We start from the raw sequence: 22,451 nt of genomic DNA, 5'->3' as shown, positions 1-22,451 counted from the left end.
ACCTCTGCTCTGGCCTGAGCCTCTATATGGTGTCTAGCTGTTCCTGTGGAAATGGGAGACCACGAGGGGAGGTCATGAAGGGCGGTTCATGGAGCTGCCCATTATGAGTGTAGAGATGAGCATCACCAACTTACCTCTCAGGGCTTCCAGTCTCCAGGGAACATCCTGGTCGTGGAGGGATTTGCAACTAGAATACCTGAACCAGCTGGAGATGTGTCCTCCTGCCAGCTGGGCCTGGGGAACAAAGTACTCAGGTACAGGCAGTCTATTCCCCTGCCCTCTGAGGAGAGTGTGGGGACTGGTGGACCTCATGGAACCCCTGCCGAGGGTGGTGATTGCAGAAGGGGCTGCTTGGCTCATCTCTGAGTTTGGAGGTATCTGTGCAATCTGGCTCTCTCGTCCTATTCCCTCTCCCCCACCACCATCCTTTCTGTACCCTCCTATTCCTTCCCCCCTTTTCCTGCCCTCCCTCCCAACTCAGCCAGATCTACTTCCTCTGATTCCAGCTTTCTGCCTTCCCAGACTTTTTCCACCAAGGCTGGTAGGAGGGACTGCAGAATACCCTAGAGTGGGGAGGTGGGGAGATGTCAGCCTGTTAATCCAACCATTTGGAAAGATTCCTCATCCTAGGAAACAGTAGTCTCTCTGGTAGGGCAGAGACCTATGTGGCCCAATTTCCACCCTCCTGTCCTCTCCATGTAAGAGTCATGGCACTATTACATGCTGAGTAGTACTATTACCACTTGCCTAGGGCCTGAGAGGATGGCCAACAACTGGACAAAAACTGGGACCCGAAGTCTAACTTTGTGGTGGCCCTGGGGGCTTGAGAGTGGACCCTCCCCCACTGAATCCCTGTCTCCCTCAGCTTTGAAGGGTGGTTGCCTGAGGTGGAGGACTTGCCCTCCGACTCTTCAGATATCCCATCAACCCTATACCATCCCTTGGGGGACAAGGGGATGAGGTAAACAGAGCTGGGAGGTAAAGACCCTGAGTTTACCACATTGGCAATTGCCTTTGAGTCAGCTCCACCCTTTGAGGGGTGGAGGTGGGGGGCAATGGCATCTGTCTGAATCAGTGACATTCAGAAGCTGGGGGGAGAGAAGTATTGAATAAACAGGGTTGGTCATTGATCCCTTCTTGACAGAGAAGGGAAGGAGGAACTGTGGCCAGGACCCTGACTGTACCTCCTGGCTTCCTCCAAATCAATAAATCAATCAATGTTTTTATTGAGCTCTTACTGTGTACAGAGCACTGTACTAAGTGCTTGGAAGAGTACAATATGACAGTTGGTAGACATATTCCCCATCCACAATGAGCTTACAGTCTGCAGAGGTCCCTCATCCCCTGGGCAGGAACAGTAAAAAGAGAACAGGCTCAGTGGGTATTTCCTTTTGAATCCCAAGGTTGAATGACAGTCCTTCCCCTCACCCATCATTCCCCACCTCCTCCCATCACCCCCAACTTACATCCTCCCGACTCCAAGGAAACAGCCGAGAGGAATACCTGCTGCAGCTCGGTGGGCTCAGATCCATCCCCCATGGGAAAGTTGGGGAGCGAGAAGGAAGAAGGGGCAGCAAAAAGCAAACAGACTCAGGGAGGGCAGAGCTTATCCAGGGAAGAAAGGTGGTGATCCTATCTCTGGGATGAGGTCCTCCCTGATGGCTTTTGCAAGAACCCAGGCATCCCTAATGTCTGGGTGGAAGTCTCTGTCCATGGCTGTGAGTCTTCCACCCATGATCCAGGGGCTCCTACTTTGCCTGGCCCGGGGTGGGCATTCCTTTGGGCTGCTGATATGTCTGCTGTCAACAGCCAAGGGGTGAATGAACAGAAACTGGGGTGGCAAGGGAACCTACAGGGGAGGGGGGGTGCGTTGGAGAGGAGGGAATGTTGACAAGTCCCCGAGAGACAAGCCGCCCCCAGGGGACAAGGTCCCTGCCTCTGCTCACAGGTCTCTGTCCAATGACTACCAGTCCCCAAGGGGCGGGCAGGGGCAGAGTCCCTGCTGTTTTATTGATCTGTTCCCCTGGCATGGAAAGGGGGGCAGTACAAGAGGAGAGAGAGAGAGAGAGGCCCCCAAAGCCCAAGGGTGGGGGAGGGCCCAGCCTGGGATGTGGGTGCTGGAGAAAAAAAGAAAACTGATAGGAGGTCAAGGGTCTCATTGGGACAGTGACAGCCCCATCTTCCAAGAGCTCCAGCCGAAGGGAAGAGTCAGGTTTCTTGAGGATCTTTCCCTCTGGACTGGATCTTTCCCTCTGGACTCAGTGACTGAGCCAACTTCACAGCTCCCCAGTGCTGGGACCACAGGGCGAGAAGTTGACAGCGTGGCCCAGTGGAAAGAATCCAGGCCTGGGAGTCAGAGGACCAGGAGTCTAATACCCACTCCACCACATACCTACTGTGGGACCTTGGGTGGGGCACTTAACTTCTCTGGGACTCATAATAATGCCACAATTATTATTGGAGACAAGATGGAGGAAGTGAGTGGGGAGATAGGGGGAACAGGTAGAGGGTCTCTCTACTCTCTGAAATGCACCAGGTTCATTCATTCATTCATTCATTCATTCATTCATTCAATTGTATTTATTGAGCGCTTACTGTGTGCAGAGCACTGTACTAAGTGCTTGGGAAGTACAAGTTGGCAACATATAGAGACGGTCCCTACCCAACAGTGGGCTCACAGTCTAGAAGGGGGAGACAGAGAATGAAACAAAACATATTAACAAAATAAAATAAATAGAATAAATATGTACAAATAAAATAGAGTAATAAATATGTACAAACATATATACAGGTGCTGTGGGGAGGGAAAGGAGGTAAGGCGGAGGGGATGGGGAGACCGGATGTGCAGACTGCCAAGCTAAACCAGGTTCTCATTCCAGAGTAGTAGTGGTAGTAGTAGAAGTAAGAATAGTACTCAGCACTTACTGTGTGCAGAGCACTGTACTAAGCACTAGTAAAGAATACACAGGAGGGAATTAGACATGGTCCCTGTCCATCGGGGGCTCACAATCTAAGAGTTTAAGTGGGGAGAAAGGCCTGGAGACAGACATATCAGAAATGATGAAATCTTAAAGCACAGCAACTATTTTGGGGAAACAGAGTGGCCTAGTGGATAAAGCACAGGCCTGGGTTTTAATCCCGGCTCTGCCACTTGTCTGCTGTGTGACCTTGGTCAAGTCACTTTACTTCTCTGTGCCTCAGTTACCTCATTTGCGAAATGGGGATTAAGATTGTGAGCCCCACGTGGGACAGGGATTGCATCCAACTTAACCTTGCATCTATCCCAACACTTAAAACAGTGCTTGGCACATAGTAAGCACTTAACAAATGCTATCATTATTATTTCCTGGGGTTTGTGGAGGCCTTCTGCTGTGGAAGCATGAGGGAACAGCTTTTATCCTTGACTGGTGGGCATCAAGCATACAGTGAATGGGGACCCTCAGTGGAGAGAAGGAAGGCGGAGATTACCACAGATTTTTTTTCTCAGTGGCAATGGAGGGCTTGAGAGTGTGAGGGAGCAACTTTTAACCTTGGCCCAGCAGGCTCAGAGGTACACCCAGGGCTGCCCCCGCCCTCAGGGACAATTGCACAGCCATCCAGGGGACCTAAGGTGTGCCATCAGAAAGCAGCTGCCTTCAGAACTCAAAATGCACTAGGGGTAGAATTTAGGTGTCCTGATTCCTGATCAGTTCAGCTGTAACCCTTCCCCTTTAGCAGAGCTGTCCTAGTGGGCCCATTGCTGCACTGGGCCCTGGGCAAAGAAATTTAAAGAACTGTACCTGTTCTCCTAGTACTTCCATTCTAAACCAGACAGCCTCAGGGAGGTAAAAGTAAAAATTCACAATAGCTGAATAGAGGAGTTTGGAGGTGGATTGTTGGGTAGAGAAGGATCACTGCCAGACTCCTGTGCTTGGTGGGGGTGGGTATCTAAGGGAGGATCCCTCTTTCTCCTGGGGAAGAGGAGAAGAAGAAATTTGTTGGGGGATTGGGATCCCAATACTGCCTCCCACCAAACACCCTGCTCCATTATGCAGCTCATGGGTTTCAAGGGACTCTGTCCTTGGCTGCATGGGGAGCTAGTCTCTCTCCCGTGTATGAGCCCATCATCTCCCCTATATTACCTAGCTAGGAGAAAATGAGGTACAGATTGGGTCCTTGATTTGCAAAGAGGCAGAGAAAATCTGAGAAAGAAACCCAGGTGGCCTTTAACCCTGCTCAGGACCCTTCCCACCATCTCTTCAGTGACACAGCTGAAGTTTGGCTTTCCTTTTGATACCCTTCCTTTTCCCCCTCAGGATCAGGCCTGGCCAGGATTAAGATTCTCCCATCCTCCTGTGGTCATCCACCCAATCCTCTATGAGTAACCAAGGCTAGGGCTCAGGAGAGACTGAGTCTTCTAGAGAACTATGGGGGATCTAGGTGGCTGCCAGGAGACCAAAGAGAAGATGCTTCTCTTATGCAGGGACCAGGATTGGGATGGGGATTAGGCATCCCCATTGAGGGGTCTACCCCAGCCTGGGTGGACAACAGGATTTTTGAACCTACCCACAATCCTTATCCAGGAGCAGCATGGCCTACTGGAAAGAGCATCCCCACTCCGCTAATTGCTTGCTGTGACCTTGAGCAAATCACTTAATTTATCTGTGCCTCAGTTTCCTCATCTGTAAAATGGGGATTCACTGCCTATTCTCCAACCCTCCTTAGACTGTGAGCCCCTTGTGGCACGTGTGGCATAAGGATGATGTCCAACCTGATTAACTACCCCAGTGCTTGACACACATAATAGGTGCTTAAAAAATACAATAATAATAATAATAGGAGGTTTGCCATATGCTGGACACTGGGGGCCAGAGGCAAGAAGCCAGGGAGTAGAGGAGAAATGGTTCCATTTTTGCATCCCGGCCTCTCTACAAAGGATTTCCTTAGCGGTGACTATTAATGAGTGATTAGTGGGGTGAACACCAGACCAGATCTAAGTTACAGACCAAAGCGTTTCCCAGGCCCAAGTCCCACCTGCCCCCAGGAGACCACAACAACAATAATAATGATCAATTATAATCATGGCTAGAATAATGCCTACGGGTTCTAAGCCAGATTCAGCTGGGAACTGCCAGCATAGCAGGGTTCATATGAGTGTGGGAGGGATGAGAGGATTGATTTGGGGAGTGAATCCCTGATGCTTTCTACTCCACTGTGGTCCCCAGACCACCCACAAAAGTGGAGCTAGCAGTACCTTCTGCCCAGAGAACCCCCAGCACACAGGCTGATTAAGCCAAGAGTCCCAACTCCCAGACCCCTGCCTCTCCATTAGGCTGGATTCCATTTGTTTGTGAGAGGAAGGTGAGCAAATAGAAAAGAAAGGGAAGAAGGGGCAGGGATGTCCATGAAAGAGATGAATGGAGGAGTGAAGGGGAGGGTGGGATGAGGTAATACAGAAGCTGAGATATGGAAGGGGTGGTTGCTCCCAGGAGCAACAAGCAGCCACAGAGGAAACCAATCAGTCTCCTTCCTGGCTCTGCCCTCCCTTCACCCACCTTCTGTCTGGACTCTCTCCATTCAGTTTCAAGCCAATCAATCAGTATCATAATCCACAGGATTTATAGAGTATATACTGTGGGCAGAACACTATGCTCTGTCCTTGGGGAATATACAAAAGAAATAGATATGATGCCCTCAGGGTGCTTACAGTCAAATCCGGGGGACAGTGGATGTTAATTGATGGATTTGTAGTATTTACAACTGATAGATTGAATAGGCACACTTGTGAATAAACACATTACTAAAAAAATTGCCTGAGTTTTGCAAAGGCTGATTGAGGAGGTCTGATCAAGAAGGTGGGAGGATTCATCCAGAAAAAGATATAATATAACTGTGTTGGAAGGGAATTGAACTCAGGGCAATGGCTTGGAGGGCACCTGCACTCATCATTATACTACCAACTGGCCCCACCTTCCCCTCCACCCTTCCATTCATTTCTGCCACATTCACTCCTCCCTCTTTATTTCTGCAGGTTCACAGGACTCTTTGCTGGGCACCTTACAGAAGTGAGTTCAAAATGACATTATTTCTGCTTGCTAGGAGCTTATAATCTAATGCAAAGACCATCCAGACACAGACAAGCAAAGGAGGCAATAGACCCAAGGCAAGGAGGAAAGGTTTTTTTGCCTAGTGATGCAGCTAAGCTGTTACATCCTCATAGATGGGAGAGGGGTGCGTGGAGAGGGAGGAAGAGCAGTCACTTCCCCTATTTGCCCTCCCTTTGGCGTTGCCTATGCACCCGGCTTTGTACCCCTTAAGCACTTTGATTTTCACCCCATCTCCATAACACCTATGTATATATCCATCTAATTTATTTTAATGTCTGTCTTCCCCTCTAGGGTGCAAACTCCATATGGGCAGGGATTGGGTCTACCTTCTCTGATGTATTCTTCCGAGTGTTTAGTCCAGTGCTCTGTACACAGTAAGCAGCTAATAAATACCATTGACTGATGGAGGTGAGACCATATACTAGACAGTGCATCTCATACTGAGCAGTTGGTGCCTGGATCCTCCCCCTCTCCCCTACAACCTGCCTATCCCTTCCAAGAGGCTCCAAGTAACTCTGACCCTCCAGCTTCTGCTGTTCTCCATCCTTGGATTAGGCCCCACAACAGTCTTCAAAGTCATCCAACCACTTCCTGACTCCTCCACCCCCCTCATCGAGATCTCTCTCTCTCTCTCTCTCTCTCTCTCTCTCTCTCTCTCTCTCTCTCTCTCTCTCTCTCTCTCTCTCACTCTCTCTCTCTCTCTCTCCCTCCCCCCCCAACCCCATTGCTCCAGGTAACTCCGCCACAATCTCAACCCAAGCAGGCTCCTCCAGGATGAGGCCTTGCATGGGTTCCAAATCCCCAGAAGCCACTCAGCGCTTTTGGTTGATGAGAGATTAAGCAGAGAACACTGAACCTTGCCGTAGATGGTAACTCAAACTGACGTCAGAGGTCCCTGACCCCCCACACTCTTGCACCCTTTTTCATACCTCAGCCAACACCCTTCACTCTCACTCCCTGTCCCCGTTCCCCCTTGCCAACCACGGGCTTAGGTTGGGGAATGAGGAGGGGGAAAGTGCAGCTATAGTCAGTGGGGAATTTAGAGGGGTGCGTTTTAATTATTCCCCTCTTCATGTGACAGATTATCACAGGGTCCATGTGACTCAGCCTGGCCGTGAGATTGCAGCTGGTTCTGAGCTGACAGCTCATTAAGAAGTTTTGCTCAAAATAAAAGAGAACGAGAGAGAGTAATTGGAGGAAAGTTTGTTGTTTTTTTTGTACGGGTCCAGGTTCCGGGGTGGAGGGAGGGGAGAATGGCAAAAGGAAGAATTTCAGGAATTTTAATGCTCCTGAAAGCCAGGGAGGGGAGCTGGGTTGGATAGAGACCCAGGACAGACCGACCTAAGGTAAAGGTGCACACACGGGGATTGGGGTAAATAATAATAATAATTATGGTATTTGTCAAGTGTTTCCTACGTACCAAGCACTGTTCTAAGAGCTGGGGTAGATACAATGTAATTAGGTTGTTCCACGTGAGGCTCACAGTCTTAATCCCCATTTTACAGATGAGGCAACTGAGGCACAGAGAAGCTAAGTGGCTTGCCCAAGGTCACACAGCAGACAAGTGGTGGAGCCGGGATTAGAACCCATGTCCTCTGACTCCCAAGCCTGTGCTCTTTCCACTAAACTACTAGTAAACTGAAGTGGCTTAGAGAGGCAGCATGGTATAGTGGATAGAGCATGGGCCTGGGAGTCAGAAGGATCCAGGTTCTAATCCCGGGTCTACAACTTGTCTGCTGTGTGACCTTGGGCAAGTCACTTCACTTCTCTGTGCTTCAGTTCATCTGTGAAATGGGGCTTAAGAATATGAGCCCCATGTGGGACAGAGACTGTATCCAACCAGATTTGCTTGTATCCCCCCTCCCCTGCACTTAGTACAGTGCTTGGCACATTGTAAGCACTTAACAAATGCCACAATTATTATTATTACTGGGCTGGACTCCCTGGCATCCAACTCCGCCATCCTTCTGATGTCCCCTCCCTTCCTGAGAATCCTGTCCCATACCCACAGCTCACTCCAACCCCTCAGTGCCCCCAGTCCTATTTTCTCACTGGCCCTGCCTCCACCCACCTTGTGTATGTCTCTGAAAGGAAAAGTTTTTAAACTATTCTTGGGGAAGCAGCATGGCCTAGTGGAAAGAGCATGGGTCTTTCTAACTCTAATCCAGGTTCTGATAGGTTCTGCCACTTGCCTGCTGTGTGACCTCAAGCAAGTCACTTAACTTCTCTGTGCCTCAGTTTCTTCATCTGTAAAATGGGGATTCAATACCTTATCTCCCTCCTACTTGGACTGTGAGCCCATGTGGGTCAGGAACTGTATCTACCCCAGCACTTAGAAAAGCATTTAACAAGGACCATAATTACTGGGGGATTTCAATGGACCCAGAAACCCATTGCCCCACCAAGTTTACAGAGAAGGAAACTGAGGCCCAGGGAGGGGGCCTCAGATGTATCATTGTCAGAGCTGGAACAGATCACAGGAGTTCCAAATCAGGGCCCAGAGGACAAAATGACTAGCTGTCCACCAGCCAAGGCAAGTGGAGGACAGTAACTATCCAGTTGCTATGTCCTGTGGAGATAGCTCACCTGAATAACTTCCCTTACAGGTGCTGTGAAGATCCTAAAGGGGGTCACAAGGGTATTTAGCATGTAGCAAACAGCCATTTAACTTGTTTTGTTCTGAGGAAGGTCTCATTTCAACCAAGTCAGTCCATCGCATTTATTGAGGGCTTACTGTGTGCAGAGCACTGGACTCAGAGCTTGGGAGAGTACAATATAACAAGAAATAGTCACATTCCCTGCCCACAACGATCTGATGACCCAGCCCCCCCCCCCCCCCCCCCCCCCCGCCCCCGGGGAAAAGTTGGGCCTGTCTGGCAAGAGACTCCTCTGGGGAGCTTGTTCTGATTGCAGGGGCCCAGGGAATCCAGATGAGCCAAGGACCTGAGACCTCAGTTTGTTTCTGTTCAGGTTGCAGTTCAAGTTGTTATTTGATGGGGTTGAAGGTCCCATTCAGACCTGGTCACTTGCCTCTTCCATAATGTTTCCAGTGCCAAAGGGAGGGTTTGGTGGTGGAGCAGCCATGGCAGGGCCTGCGAGGGAGGTGGTGGAGAGGATTCCACCCCTCAGCAATAGACCCAGTACAGACAGCCTTGAGGAGCCGGTGGGCAGATTGGACTTCATCCCTGAAGTCCTCTTGGCAGTTGCAGCCCCAGCTGGACTTTTGTGGTGAGAAGCTGGCGCCTTTGCTTCCTCCCCTGGACACCTCTGGGCTCAAGCAGGCTGGTTGGCACTGAGGGCCCTGACCCCCCTGGGGTCAGAGTGCAGATTGCTCTGTTGTCCAGTGAACTTGCCCAGGGATCTGGGGCTGGGACTCTCAGGGGTGTGGAGCTGGGGGAGGAGGGGATGGGGGAAGGTGCGCTTCTGACATCACTCCAACAACACTCTGACCTTTTGGAGCTGGCAGGAACCTAACCCAGCTGACCCCTAAATCCTAGCCCAAACCAATGGGGGTCTGAGGAGAGTCCCTCACCCACTCCAGCAATCTGTTTCACTATCTCCTGCCTCACAGGTGATAGTTCCTTCCCCACCCCAACCCCCTCTGCCCCTTCATATGGCCCAGGACCTGGAAACAGCACTCCCAACACTATCGTCTGCCCACAGGGTCAATACTTTATTTACTTATTGCATCACATCTTGGCACATGCTGTTGATTCCTCTCAGCCTTCCAACCCATCCTATAGGGCTCTCAGCACTATTGTGGTCTGCTGCAAGGGCCATGGATGGGCCTGTTCAGTCCTGGAGCCCAAAGTGACCACCTGGAAGAGATTTCTCTATCCTGAGGGAGATTGGCTCGCTGGGGGTTTTCTGGATCTGGGAATGGGCACTGACCTGGATGACCCCCTTCTGAACACTGGCACCTAACACCATGCCAGTGATCAGGAAAGGTGGGGTAACAGGGAGGGGTTAGGCATGGATGGTTAAGACCAGTTCCTCTCTGACACACTTTGCTGTGTTTCTCCTGATTTCCCTGCTGCACCTCCAGCAAGCCAGCCTCCTAGAGCCCTCCCCAAACCCCAGTTTCTTCTATTCCTTCCATCCCTTCTCTTCACTCACTGCCTCCCTTCTCTTGATACCCACCAACCTACCCCTTGTCAAAATAAGCACCTGAAGAACCCCTCTCCCTCCTAACTCAATTCCCCCCAACTCAAAACTGGCAGGGGCATTGGTGTGAGTCTATGGGGGCTTCACCTTGAAGTTAGATGTACACTAGTGAGGGGACTGGGGGAGTGGCTACCAGCTATGGGAGACCCAAAGAAGTGTGGCCATGTGCCATGCCTAGTGTCACTTGCCCTACCTTTGCACCTACTGCCTACCAAGACATTAGACAGGCATACAGGAGACAGAGAAGGTTCCATTTGCCCATAATGAGGGCAGTGTCAGTCTCAGAAGCATGCCCAGACCTCGGGATGGGGCAGGGGGAAGAGGAGTAGGCTCAGTGGAGGCAGTGAAACATATCCCTCCTAGCAAGCCTTGTAATAGTAAACAAAATGGTTGTCATCTTGGGGTCAGAAGGGGATTTCCTGGAACTCTAGAGGAATAGCTGTGGACTGGGATGGGAATTGCCTGCTGGGTGGCCTGTGAGAAAACAAGAAGATTCCCCCCCAACCCCCAACCCCACTGTGAGGGCAACAGGCAAGTTGAGGGGACCAGCAGGCTGGCCCTGCTGCCAGGGTAAACTTCCTCTGCTATGTAGACTGTTATGAAAAAGCACACTTGCCTGAGCCTTGTGGTTGACTTCATCAGCTTCTCCCTGGGGTGAGGGAACCCTGGCCAGATGCTAATCCTATCATCCCCACAGCAGGTGATGAGAGGTCAAGATGTTGGATTTTGAGTTTTCATGGGAGGCGGTGACCTGAGTGGACAGAGCCCTGGGATGGGGAGTCAGAGTTTCCCTCCACCACCCCCAGCCCTGCCTCTGCCATGCTGTGTGACTTGAGGTAAGTCACGACCTCTCTGGGCCTTGGTTTCTCCATGACATGTGGAGTCCTCACCCCAACTTCCAGTGTGGGGGGAAAGGAAGAAGGAGATGTTGTCTGAGAAATGCCCAGGTTGAGAGGCAGGGCTGGCCTGGGCTGATGAGTAGAGTTTACTGGATATGCCCAGGGCTGTGCCAAGAGTGGAGGGTGGACATGAAGGATCTCACCAGGAGGGTCAGGCTGAGAGCCTCAAACTGGGGGGATCTCAGGGGCTACTGCACATGCTCAGGGAGCTGCCTGTCCTAAATTTCCACATATCCAGCAGCCTCAGGAATTTAGTCCCTCGCCCCCTCGCTTCCCCCAAACTGGCTGGCTGAGCCCAGCTGTTAAGCCAGGCTCAGCCCGCTGGACGCTGGACACGGGAGGATCGGCAGGTGTCCATCCATGGTCAACAGGGTGCCGAGTAAACGTTGCTGTATGTGTTTGCTCTGGGGCCCGGCCCAGAGGCCCAGCCTTGGACCCTTCAGTGAGCTCAATAATAACAACAATCATCAAAAATGCCAGTGTTCTCCCCACACCAGGGCCTCCAACCCCTCCCCCACCTTACCTCTTCCCTCCCCCATCTCCCCACACCCCTACCTCACCTCCCCACACCATCTTCTCTCTGTTCATGGTTGATAGAAAGATGATGAAAGCCTTTCCTGTTATTCCCTCCCACCTCTGCACAGCAATCCCCAGGAGAGAAGGGAAGGAGGGATTAAGGAAGAGAGGGAGAGAGGGAAAGACGGGGGAGGGAGAGAAGGAATCAGGGAGTGAGGGAAAAAGGAGAGGTGAGAGATGGAGGAAAATGAAATGGAGATGAAATTCAAACTGATCAGTTTTGTTTCTTGCTAGCAGTCCTGGTGAAGGAGAAGGAGGATGAGGAGGAAGAGGAGGAAGAGGAGGAGGAAGGTGATGCTCTCAGTTGGAAGAGAGTTAGCCATCAATTTCAATTAGCTATGTTCCTGTCCCTGTTTTTACTCATAACCACAGATTATCAAGACTGGGCTGTCCTCTAGGATCTCAAAGCACACCTACAGGATCCCCTTCACCTTTCCAGAATTCATTCAGTTGTATTTATTGAGCACTTACTGCATGCAGAGCACTGTAATAATAATAATAAAATAATAATAATGGTATTTGTAAAGCACTTATTATGTGCCAAGCACTGCTTTAAGCGCTGGGGTAGATACAAGGTCATCAGGTTGTCCCACGTGGAGCTCACAGTTTTAATCCGCATTTTACAGATGAGGTAACTGAAGCACAGAGAAATTAAGTGACTTGCTCAAAGTCACACAGCTGACAAGTGGTGGAGCTGGGACCACGACCACAAGCTCTGACTCCCAAGCCCGCACTTTTTCCATTAAGCCACGCTGCTTCTAAACGCTGTACTAAGCGCTGTACTAAGTGCTTGGGAAGTACAATTCAACAACAGAGACAATAATAATAAATAAGGATAGTATTTGTTAAGCACTTATTATAATAATAATGATAATAATAATAATTTTGGTATTTGTTAAGCGCTTACTATGTGCCAAGCACTGTTCTAAGCACTGGGGTAAATACAAGATTATCAGGTTGTCCCACGTGGGGCTCCCAGTCTTAATCCCCATTTTACAGATGAGGTAACTGAGGCCCAGAGAAGTTAAGTGACTTGCCCAAAGTTACACAGCAGACAAGTGGCGGATCGAGGATTAGAACCCAAGACCTCAGACCCCCAAGCCCATGCTCTTTCCACTAAGCCACAATGGTTCTCTAGGACAATCCTTGCCCACAACAGGCTCACAGTCCAGAAGGGGGGAGACAGACATAAAAACAAGTAAATAGGCATCAATAGCATCAATATAAATAAACAGAATTATAGATTTATACACATCATTAATAAAATAAATAGAATAATATATATGTACATATATACACAAGTGTGGGGTGAGGAGGGGGGTAGAGCAGAGGGAGGGAGTCGGGGCAATGGGGAGGGGATAAGGAGCAGAGGAAAAGGGAGACTTAGTCTGGGAAGGCCTCCTGGAAGAGGTGAGCTTTCAGTAGGGCTTTGAATTGGGGAAGTATGCTAGTTTGGTGGATTTGAGGAGGGAGGGCATTCCAGGCCAGAGGTAGGATGTGGGCCAGGGGTCAACAGTGGGAACAAAGCACAGAATGGAGAGAGGGGACAGAGAACACCCACTTTACTCTCCTGAGAGGGAAACTGAGGCTGGAAAAGGTTATGCAATGGATGAGTATAAGAGCCCATCTTAGAGCCAGAATTCCTGACCTCTGGGGCCCTACTGGAGTGAGGCCCATGCTGTTTCTCTTCAAGAAGTCAACAGAGGGGCCTCCAACTCTGCAGGCAGAGGCTCAACAGGAAGGCAGTTATCCATCTATTTGCTACCTGTCCAGAAGTAATGGGAGAGCCCTGGTACTAGGTAACTAGGTACAGAGTCTTCCCCTGTGCTCCTAGAGATAACCCAAGCAGGGCCAGGAATAATCAGATTCAAGGCCAGTGTCTGGTGGGGAGGAGATGACAAAGTAACTGTCTGAGAACAGAATGCCCTTGAATGGGACTTAAACCCGGGCTGGAGAAGGAGAAAGGAACAGGCAGAGAGAATTTTTGGGTCAGTCAAATAGGCAGACAGGCTGCCTAGCCCCAAATCTCCCTCCTGGCATGAGACATGACTGTTTTCACCTTGTTTTCCAGTTGCTGTCCAGAGAAGAGTCCAGCTGGCCCATGTCAACTGTCTGCTCCAAAGGCTGAATAGGGTTTTTCTCTTAGCCAGACTCTCAGAGAGGTCTAGTGGAGGAGTAGCCGAGTGTAGAACTGGGACAGGGGAGAGGGGGAGGCCCAGGAAGAAATTTCGAGGAGAGGGGACACTCTCCTGCACTGAAAGTCCCAGACTGTAAAAGGCATGCCCAGCATCATCCACATGGCCCTTGCCAGGTTGCCTGAGTGGAGTGAGTGGGAGAGAAGAAGAGAAAGGAGGCCTCCAGTGGGTATTATTTAGAGGATGGGGCCCAGCCGTTCTCTAGCTTCATTTAGTCCAGGCCAAGTGGAAATGGGTTTCAACTATGAAGAAAACGCTATAGGTGAAGACTTTCCTGGACGTGAGAGAAGGTTAGACATCAATTTGGAAAACAAAACTCCTCAACTGGCATGTTTCTTCACGTTACAAATGTTTACCACTGCAATTTCAATCAATCAGGAGAGGGGTTTGTCCTAGTTGTTTTTGTCTCATTTATAGAGATTGGCTGAAAGCTGTTTATTCGAGGCCAAACAGACAGGGTCTTGAGGCACTGGGATCGTGTGCTCTTGGGAGCCTGTTGATTGGCCTAGGGATACCCTCAATTGACATTCCCTGCCCAGATCTGCTGACAGCCCTGGGCTCCCTCTCTCACCCCACTGCCCTCCTGCCAGGTTGCTGAGACCTGCCCTGAGGCCCCCCAAACATTGCAGCAAGATGGAGGCAACAGGACTGGTAAAGACCCAGGTTCAGTATCTGTCCATTGGGGGTGGGGGCGGGGGTTGCTATTGATGTCAGGGATTTCTGTGATGGACTCCAAGACTGGGCTATTGATATGTGGCACCAACACCTTGACCTTTGCCTTCAGTGGGCAATTCGGCAATCCCCATGAACCCCTGGTGCTTGTTTGGCCTCAAGGTATAGCTTTGCCCTGGGTAGATTTAGATCTGAATCATAAATCACAGAACTGGAAGGGGTCTCTAGAGGCCATCTGGTCCAGTCCTCTGTCACTCTGGGACAGATAGTTGTCTAGGCTTTTCTTTAAGATCTCTGGGGTTAGAGGCTCCACCCCATCTTTAGCTACCTCCTTCCAGGGTTTTTTATCACACTGACAGTCAACATATTCCTCCTTATTCCCATTTCCTTTTGTTACGTTCCCTGCGGACATGAACACCAACTGGTTGGCATCTTCGTCCAAAAGCCTTTCCTAGAGTTTAGGGCAATTATTAAGCCACCTCTTTGTCTTCTCTTCTCCAGACTAAACAGTCCATTTCCTTTATTTAACCTTTTCTCCTAGGATCCAATTTCCATCCTTTTAATCATTTTTGTCACTTTTATAATAATAATGATGGTATTTTTAAGCACTTACTATGTGCCAAGCACTGTTCTAAGCACTGGGGTAGATACAAAGTTATCAGGTTGTCCCATGTGGGGCTCACAATCTTAATCTCCATTTTACAGATGTGGTAACCGAGGCATAGAGAAGTTAAGTGACTTGCCCAAATTCACACAGGGGACAAGTGGCGGAGCCGCAATTAGAACCCATGACCTCTGACTCCCAAGCCCGTGCTCTTTCCACTAAGCCATGCTGCTTCTGTTAAGAGCCCAGTTTTATCTGTACTCTTTCCAGTTTCTCCACATCCTTTTGAAAGTCCAGCATCCAAAACTGGGCACATTTCCTTAATATGGGCCTATTCAGGGCAGACTATACCAGAAGGATTACTTCCTCACATAATTATTATTATTATTATTATTCCATTTGTTAGGCACTTACTATGTGTCAAGTGCTGTACTAAGTGCTGGGGTAGATACAGTATAATCAGGTTGGGCACAGTTACTGTCTCTCATGGGACTCACAGTCTAAGTAGGAGTGAGAACATGTATTGAATCCCTGCTTTACAGGTGAGAAAAATGAGGTACAGAGAAGTTAAGTGACTTACCCAAGGCCACACAACAGGCAAGTGGTGGAGTCAGGATAAGAACCCAGATCCTCTTACTCCCAGGCCCATGCTCTTTCCATTAGGCAACACTGCTTCCTTTGATCCTTACATGTCACACTCCTGCTGGTGCATCTCAGTGCCAGGTTGGTTTTTTAATAAGGACAAATATCCAGTGAAAATAATCCTTTCAAATTAGGCACTACTATATCTGCAGAATGGTCCTAGTGGAAAGGGCACAGGCCTGGGAGTCAGAGTCCAGAGTTCTAATCCCAGCTCTGCCATTTGCCTGCTTTGTAACCTTGGGCAAGTCACTTACTTCTCTGTGCCCCAGTTTCCTCATCTGTAAAATGGGGATTCAATACCTGTTCTCCCTTCTACTTAGACTGTGAACCCCGTGTGGGTCAGGGACTGTGTCCAATCTGACTAAGTTGTACCTACCACAGCGCTTAGTACAGTGCTTGGCACAGAATAAGTGCTTAACAAATACCAAAATTACTATTATTATCAATCACATTTATTGAGAGCTTACTGTGGGCAGAACACTGTACTAAGTGCTCAAGAGAGTATAATACCATATGGTTGTTAGACACATTCCCTGCCCAGAATGAGTTATCTGCCCAGTGCAGATATGAACTCTGTGAGAGTGGAAGTGTCTGCAGGAGAGGGGGTCAGTCCAGAAGCCTGAGAGCCGGTTTCTTGAGCGAATGTGAATTCAACTAATGTTTATTTATTAAGCATTCACAGATGTGACACTATCCTAGGTGTTATGGGATGAGGAAGTGGGAAACTGAAAAAAAAAAAGGACCCTGGACCTCGTTGAGGTCATACTTAGTCAGGGCTAAATGGGCAAACAGAAAAGACAAGAAGGCTCCAGAGAGTTTTGGATAAATTCATGAATGAGTGGTTGAAAATGTGTTACTAAAGGGAAATTAGATACATAGGAGGAAAGTTAGGGATGTAGGCTGACTGTCAGTGAGGGCAACCATCACATGGTTTCTCCAAGCATCCTATGCCTGTATCAGAACATGAATACTGCACTGTAGACTGTAAGCTCCTCCCTGTTGACTGCAAGCTCCTTGTGGGCAGAGACCATGTCTACCACCTCTATTCTGCTGTACTTTCCCAAGCGCTTAGTACGGTCTCTGCATATAGTAAGTGCTCCATAAATACCATTTATTTATCGATTGATTGATTGGCTAGTGGACATTGGTCAGACCTAGTAATGGCAATGCATAGACTCATGTATGTAAGGTTAAATCCTAGAGTAAAAATCAATCATTGGTACTTACTGAGCACTTACTGCGTGCAAAGCACTGTACTAAGCACTTGTGAGAGTACAATATAACAGAGTTGGTGGCCACATTCCCCGCCCTCCAGGAGCTTACAATCTATAGATAAAGACATAGATATATATATTGGAATGGGGCAGGCTTCCTGGAGGACTCAGGCTTTTGAGCTGATCTTTAAAAGAGTAGGAGAGATGTGACTCTGTATCTGTCCTTCAGAGGGGTAGGGAGGGGTGTAATGATGTCAGGGTTTCCGAGATGGGCTGTGCACCAGGACTATTGATTTGTGGTACCAAAACCTTGACCTTTGTCTGCACAGGGCAATCCACATGAATGTTTGGAGGACAGTTCCAGTCATGGGAGTCAATATGGGCAAGGGCACCAAATCAGACCAGGGATGACCAGACAAGCGAGTCATAGAGGAAGGTGGCCTATAAGTGGACTGACTAGAACAGAAGGTTCGGGTGGGGTTGGGTTTAAAGATGAATGGAGAAAGGTAGGGCAGGATAGAGGAAAGAAAAATTTTGAAGCGCGTGGCTGGGAGTTTGAATTTCATGCGGAGATCTATGGGGAGCCAGGAAAATAATAATAATAATAATATTGGTTAAGCACTTACTATGTTCCAGGCACTGTACAAAGTGCCAGGGTGGTTGCAAGCAAATCAGGTTGGACACAGTCCCTGCCCCACGTGGGGCTCACAGTCTCGATCCCCATTTTCCTACTGAGGTAACTGAGGCCCAGAAAAGTGAAGTGACTTGCCCAAGGTCACACAGCAGGCAAATGGCAGAGACAGTATTAGAACTCATGACCTTCTGACTCCCAGGCCCATGCTCACTAGGCATGAGGTGTTCATTGTGGGCTGGAAATGTGTCTGTTATATTGTTACATTACACTTTCCTAAGGGCTTAGTAAAATAAGTGCTTAATAAATACAATTGATTGATTGATTGAGGCTGGAGGCAGGAACACTGGTACAGAGGATATAATGGGGCCTTCTCCAGCAGAGAGGACAAGGACCTAGCAGGACTATATTAACCACACAGCCAGAGAGATAGCTGCCCCAGGATCACTACTCCTCTGGGGGCTCCTTGCCACCCCCAACAGCAGCTCCCCGTTATTTTCACTGTGGCTTCTGTTCCAGAGCTAAAAAGAATCCCAACAGTACTGGGGAGTGAGGAGCTTATTTAGAGGCAGGGACATGCTGGTGGCAGGGAGTGGAAAGAAGTGAAACCACTGGGTTTCCTTGATCCCAGGCCCAAGAACTTCATCTGGCCCTGGGATCTGAGTGAAGGAAGTGGCAGTTAAGACAGAGACAAAGGTGTGGCTGTGAAAAATATTGTATGGGAAGAAGCAGGCTGGAATTCCTTGATTATTTGCTTATGTGAGTGTGCAATGTGTGAATACCAACCCCCTTGCGTCTGCTCCCACACAGTTGGACTGCCCTAGCAATGGGTCCAAATGCCATCCCATCAGGGAGCTATTGGCAGTGGCTCTCCTTCCCTAAACTCCATAATGGGTAATAATAATAATTGTGGTATTTGTTAAGCTCTTACTATGTGCCAGGCACTGTACTAAGTGCTGGGATAGATACAAGCTAATCAATTTGGACATAGTCCATGTCCCACATGGGGCTCACAGTCTTAGTCCCCATTTTACAGATGAGGTAACTGAGTCCCAGGAAAGTGACGTGCCTTGACCAAGGTCACACAGCAAACAAGTGGCAGAGCCGGGATTAGAACTCAAGTCCTTCTGACACCCAGGCTCTTGCTCCATCCACTAGACCACAATACCAAAGTTTGAGTCAGGTTTCCAAATTTCCCTAACCTAAAGCCTGCATTTTACTAAGAGCTATCACTTCATTCACAGTGGCCACCTCCTGGGGACAAGTTTGTTAAAAGCCCAGCCAATGGACTGCCAAAAAATGGACACAGGCCTAAAAGAAATCAAGTGGTAGATAGGAAAGAATTTTGCAAACAGTTAAAAAGATGTGCCCCAGTCTGACACTGCCTCTTGAGAAAAATGTCTCCACAAGTTAAATATCCATTTGTCTGAGTCCAAGACAGATCTGGCTGAACCTTTAGTCAATCAGTCAGTCAGTCAGTCATATTTATTGAGCACTTCCTTTGTGCAGAACACTGTACTAAGCATTTCAGAGAGTACAATATAACAATATAATGTTCCCTGCCCACAACAATCTTAAAGTCTAAAGGGGGAGACAGACATTAATATAAATAAATAAAATTAAAGAAATGTACATAAGTGCCGTGAGGCTGGGAGAGGGGATGAATAAAGGGAGCAAGTAAGGCAATACAGAAGGGAAGGGAAGAACAGAAAAAGAGGGCTTAGTCAGGGAAGGCTTCTTGGAGATGTGCCTTCAATAAGGCTTTGAAGGGAGGGAGAGTAATTGCCCATTGGATATGAAGAGGGAGGGTGTTTCAGGCCAGAGACAGGAAGTGGGCGAGAGGACAGCGGTGAGATAGATGAGATGGAGGTACAGTGAGAAGGTTAGCATTAGAGAAGCAAAGTGTGCTGGCTGGGATGTAGTAGGAGAGTAGAGATGTGAGGTAGGAAGGGGCAAGGTGTTTTAAAGTGGATGGTAAGGAGTTTTTGTTTGATGAGACAGTGGATGAGCAACGACTGGAGGTTCTTGAGGAATGGGGAAACAGCCTGAACGTTTTTTGTAGAAAACCAATCTGGGCAGCAGAGGGAAGTATGGACTGGGGTTGGGAGAGACAGGGGGCAGGGAAGTCAGCAAAGAGGATGATACAGTAATCAAGGTGGGATAGGATGAGTGCTTGGATTAACGTAGCAGTTTGGATGGAGAGGAAAGGGTGGATTTTAGCATCGTTGTGAAGGTGGGACCAACAGGATTTAGTGATGGATTGAATATGTGGGTTGAAGAGAGAGAGGAGTCAAGGATAATGCCAAGGTTATGGGCTTGTGAGACAGGAAGGATGGTGGTGCCATCTACAGTGATGGGAAAATCGGGGGAAAGACAGGGTTTGGGTGAGAAGATAAGGAGTTTTGTTTTAGACATGTTGAGTTTGAGGTGAAAGTGGAAAGTAGAAAGTGGAGATGTCTTGAAGGCAGGAGGAAATGTGAAACTGCATTTCACTGCAGAACAGGAGCGAGATCAGGGCTGGAAATATAGATTTGAGTATCATCGGCATGAAGGTGGTAGTTGAAGCCATGTGAGCAAATGAGTTCTCCAAAGGAGTGGGTGTAGATAGAGAATAGAAGGGGACCCAAAACTGAACCTTGAAGGACACCCACCGTTAGTGGGTGGGAGGGAGAGGAGGAGCCCACGAAAGAGACTGAGAATGAGCAGCCAGGGAAATAGGAGGAGAACTAGGTGAGGACAGTATCACTGAAGCCGAGATTGGATAATGTTTCCAGGAGACGGGGATGGTCAACATGGTCGAAGGCAGCTGAGAGTCCATTGGATTTGGCAAGGAGACCATTTTAGATTCAGGCGAGTACTAGTCCTGCCACTGGCTCCCTAAATGCTAAGGCTTTAGTATTCATCCCACCAGCTTGTGGATGTAAATGTGACAAACCCAACTCCATTACTGTAAAGTTTGCAAGAGTTGTTTTCAACGTGGTGGAGGGTGCTGGTGTCTGCTACCATGCACAGTTGGCCAGAACTGCCTTTGCCACTGCTTAGTAGTGAGGGGCGGGGATGGGAAACCCAAAAGAGGGGCCAGGCCATAAACACAGACCACACAGTTTGGTTTCGGACTATGAGGAGACAAGATGGTTCAGGGACCCCCAAGGAAGTTTGGCTCTCCCTTCAGGTCTAGATCAGTCATCACATCTACAGATCATAGGTGCTTTGATGGGTAAAAATGTTGGCAGATTAATGGATTTCTGAAATTTACCTGAACATCCAGGTTAATAGCTTCATTACAGCTCCATTTTCTTAGAGCTGTCACACTCTGCCTCTCTAGGTCTACCCAGCTCCAGCTAGTCACTATTTCCAACAGGTTCTTGGCACTGCCCATCACTGGTGGAGGAGTTGCCCCATTTTAGACTTGGGAAATGAGGCATCAAAGAGGGGAGGAAAGGGTGGGTCCAGGTTAGGGTCACACAGAGGCCAGGGTAGGAGGACAGGACATAGGGAAAGGACCAGGTTAGGGCCAGTGGGAGGCCACAGCATGGGGGATGGGTCCAGTGACTTTATTAATCCCTTAGCTCTGGGGCAGCGGAGTTTAGGGACAGTTGGTGGAGTCTGAACCAGGATGCAGCTGACTGACTGGGAAGCTTGGCTAGAGGATTTGGACTATAGGGAGGCTGGAGGCACTTAGCCCAGGGTGAGGGCCCACCATCCCCTTCCCCACACCATCCCTCTGGCCTTGCCTGCCCACAGCACAGTTGCCTTCATCCTATTTTCTACTCCCACAGGTTTCCTAACTCCAGGACATTTTCTTGGAATGGAAGGAAAAACTGGAACCATATCCCTTCAAGGAGAATGCTCCCTCCTTTTTCCCCACCTAGCAGCAAGAGAAAAGGGTGATACAGTTGCCCTGCTCAGTGACATCATACCTATCTCTCTCTCCCACTCCTCAGTGCTCTACCCCCAATCTCCCCAGTGCTCCCTCCCACAGCCCCCCTGCCCCCAGCACCAAGCTGCCCCCCTTGGGAGGTAGAGGATCCCGGCTCTGCCACTTGTCTGCTGTGTGACCTTGGGCAAGTCACTTCACTTCTCCATCCCTCAGTTACCTCATCTGGAACATAAGGATTGAGACTCTGAGCCCCATGTGGGACAGGGGACTGTGTCCAACCCAATTTGCTTGTATCCACCCCAGTGCTTTGTGCAGTGCCTAGCACATAGTAAGCGCTTAACAAATACCATCATTATTATTACCCGGAGGTTTAGACAGCTCTCCCCGGCTTCTACCCTTTCAAGGGTTTGGGGGTGGGGGGCGCGGAAAGAGGAGGGGGGAGGCTGGGGTGGGCGGGGCTGAGATTGACGGGGCGGGGCGAAAGGGGCGGGGCCGGCCGCCCTTCATCCCAGCCTTCCGACGGCGCGCTGGCCAGCCCGGGAGCAGAGAGGAGACCCGGAGAGCAGAGAGGCAGCGTCGCCCTCCAGGAGCAGGAGAGGGAGCGGGACCCGGACCCGAAGCAGGAGCCGAAGCCGGATCGCCGATCTGCCCCTGGAATCAATCAATCGTATTTATTGAGCGCTTACTGTGTGCAGAGCACTGTACTAAGCGCTTGAAGCTTGGAAGCTTGGAATCGTCAGGTACGGGAAGGAGAGCTGGTGCCCAGTGTCTGGAGGGGCAGCTCCCCGCAACCCAAAGGGACAACCAATTTTTTTTTTTAAAAAAGAAACATTTATGAGATCCTTTGTTGGGGGGATTGGGAAGCACACGTGGGGAGATTGGAATCTC

The 22,451-nt window shown here is 49.3% G+C and overlaps 1 protein-coding gene across 1 annotated transcript in view; it reads left to right on the top strand.

Annotated features, from left to right (window-relative positions):
* The first annotated feature begins 22,118 nt into the window (after positions 1 to 22,118).
* SLC38A3 (solute carrier family 38 member 3) overlaps positions 22,119 to 22,451 on the top strand; it is a 37,428-nt gene continuing 37,095 nt past the window's right edge. Inside the window, exon 1 of the mRNA XM_038772950.1 lies at positions 22,119 to 22,303. The gene's annotated coding sequence lies outside the window, so the exon portion shown is untranslated. The remainder of the gene's footprint in view (positions 22,304 to 22,451) is intronic.

This window comes from Tachyglossus aculeatus, chromosome X1, assembly GCF_015852505.1.
Source record: "Tachyglossus aculeatus isolate mTacAcu1 chromosome X1, mTacAcu1.pri, whole genome shotgun sequence".
Taxonomy (NCBI): domain Eukaryota; kingdom Metazoa; phylum Chordata; class Mammalia; order Monotremata; family Tachyglossidae; genus Tachyglossus; species Tachyglossus aculeatus.
This window is presented reverse-complemented; position numbering and strand designations above follow the sequence as displayed.